Source organism: Alexandromys fortis, unplaced genomic scaffold (genome assembly GCF_014885135.2).
Source record: "Alexandromys fortis isolate MF-2015 unplaced genomic scaffold, M_Fortis_MF-2015_v1.1 scaffold_132, whole genome shotgun sequence".
NCBI lineage: Eukaryota > Metazoa > Chordata > Mammalia > Rodentia > Cricetidae > Alexandromys > Alexandromys fortis.
This window is the reverse complement of record NW_026068055.1, coordinates 389,697-391,737: the sequence shown is the minus strand read 5'-3', so window position 1 is coordinate 391,737 and position 2,041 is coordinate 389,697. Positions and strand designations below refer to the sequence as shown.

The following is a 2,041-nucleotide window of genomic DNA, read 5'->3' as shown; positions in this document are numbered from 1 at the left end:
TGAATTTTTTCCTCTGATGAGTATGTAGTGTCCTTCCCTGTCTTTTCTGATTAATTTTGATTTGAAGTTATATTGTTTAAGTGCACAGAATACAAATAAAAGTTTATTGTACAAAATTAAGGCTTCAGATTTCACAGCTCACCAAAACTAAAAAAAAAAAAAAAAAAATAGGTGACTCTATCTCCCAAACTTCAATTTCACTTCCAACCATTAAAATGACTTGACCAGATGTAATCCAAACAAACACTATAAATAATACCAAGTCCTTTCAAACCGGCCATTCCAAAAGATATTTCTTGGCATAGGTAATCTTCATTGCATGAGATGATGTGATCTTAAACCCTTGCAAAGCATCTATGGCAGCTCCAGCCTGCCCATCATTTTCAAATTCTACAAATGCAATGTCATGTCTCCCAGGTACCAAGGGAACTTCTTTGAAACCAGGGAACTGATTGAATAGCATGGATAACATCATCTCATTCGTCTCTTCTGGAAAATTATTAAGGAATAGGATATAGTTTGGAGGGTAATCTGGGACCTGAGGATTTGGTGCTGCGTTTCCTTGAGTATTAGCTGAATTTGGTGTTCCCTGGCCAGGCTTTTTGTTTGCAGCTGCTGCAGCCTGTTCCATGGTTTTAGCTTTCTTCTTTTCCTTTTTCTTTTCTTTGTCAGCGAAAGTCCCATGCATTTTAGATATTATATCGGAATCGTTTTTGCATACCGAATTCGCATTGGTTTACCATAAAAAGGAAATCCTTGTAACTGTCTCAAAGCATTTGTGGATGAGCCCAGTTCCTTAAATATAACAAAAGCCTGCCCCCTCATCTTCATGGTCTTTAAAGCCACAATATCTACCATGTGTCCAAACTGAGAAAACAGTGCATACAGGGATCTCTTCAATTCTCCTTTTTTAATATTATCATTCATATTGTTGATATAAATTGTGTGATTTGGCCTGATATCCATGTCTGGAAAAAAAACCCTTCAAATATCCTGAAGCCTGGGCTGTCCTGTCTGAAGACCTTGAAGTTATATTCTTAGATATTAAAATGGATATACCAGCTTGCTTCATTGGTCCATTTGCTCAGACTATGCTTTTCCAGCACTTTACCCTAAGGTAGTGTCTATCCTTGATGTTAAGATATGTTTCTTGGATGCAGCAGAACGATGGTTCCTATTGTCACATCCATTCTATTAGTCTGTGTCCTGTTATGGGGAAATCAAGAACATTGATGTTGAGAGATTATCAGCGAGCAGTGTTTGTTGCATCCTGTTATTTGTTTGCTGTGGTGGTGGTGGTTGTTGTTGTGGTGGTAGTGGTGGTGGTGGTACTGGTGGTGGTGGTGGTGATGGTCATGTATGAGTGTGTTCTAGTGTGTCAGGAAGAGGTAGGTGAGTGTCTTTTCCTCTTTTGAATTCCTAGCCTGGGATTATTTATTCCTTGAATTTTCTTGGCTATGGTTAATCTATTTGGGTTGAAGCTTTTCTTCTAGAGCTAGATTTATAGGTAGATAATGCTTAAATTTGTTTTTATCGTGGACTATCTTATTTTCTCCATCTATTGTGATTGAAAGTTTTATTTGGTATAGTAGTCTGAACTGGCATGCGTGATCTCTAAGAGACTGTAGAATGTTTGTCCTTGTCTTTCTGGCTTTTAGAGTCTCCACTGAGAAGCCAGATGATATTCTAATAGGTCTGCCTTTATGTTATTTGGTCTTTTTTTCCTTGCAGCTTTTAAGGTTCTTACTTTGCTCTGTATGGTTAGGGCTTTTAATTATTATGTGTCAAGGAGAACTTCTTTGCTGTTCCTGTTATTCCAATTGGTGTTATGTATGCTTCTTGTATTTTGATAAGGTACAAGGGAAATTTTCTCCTATGGTTTTGTTGAAAATATTTTCTGGGCCTTTGACCTGAGTTTCTTCTATTCCTATTATTTGTAGATTTTGTTCTTTTCATGTGTCCCAGGTTTCCTGGATGTTTTGTGCCACAATTTTTTTTTTAGATTTAACATTTTTTTTTGCCAAGCTATCCATTTCTTCTA

General features: G+C 37.0%; 1 pseudogene; it reads right to left on the bottom strand.

The window, feature by feature from the left end:
* Positions 1 to 268: 268 nt before the first annotated feature.
* LOC126487167 (U2 small nuclear ribonucleoprotein B''-like) lies at positions 269 to 973 on the bottom strand (annotated as a pseudogene).
* Between the last annotated feature and the right edge of the window lie 1,068 nt (positions 974 to 2,041).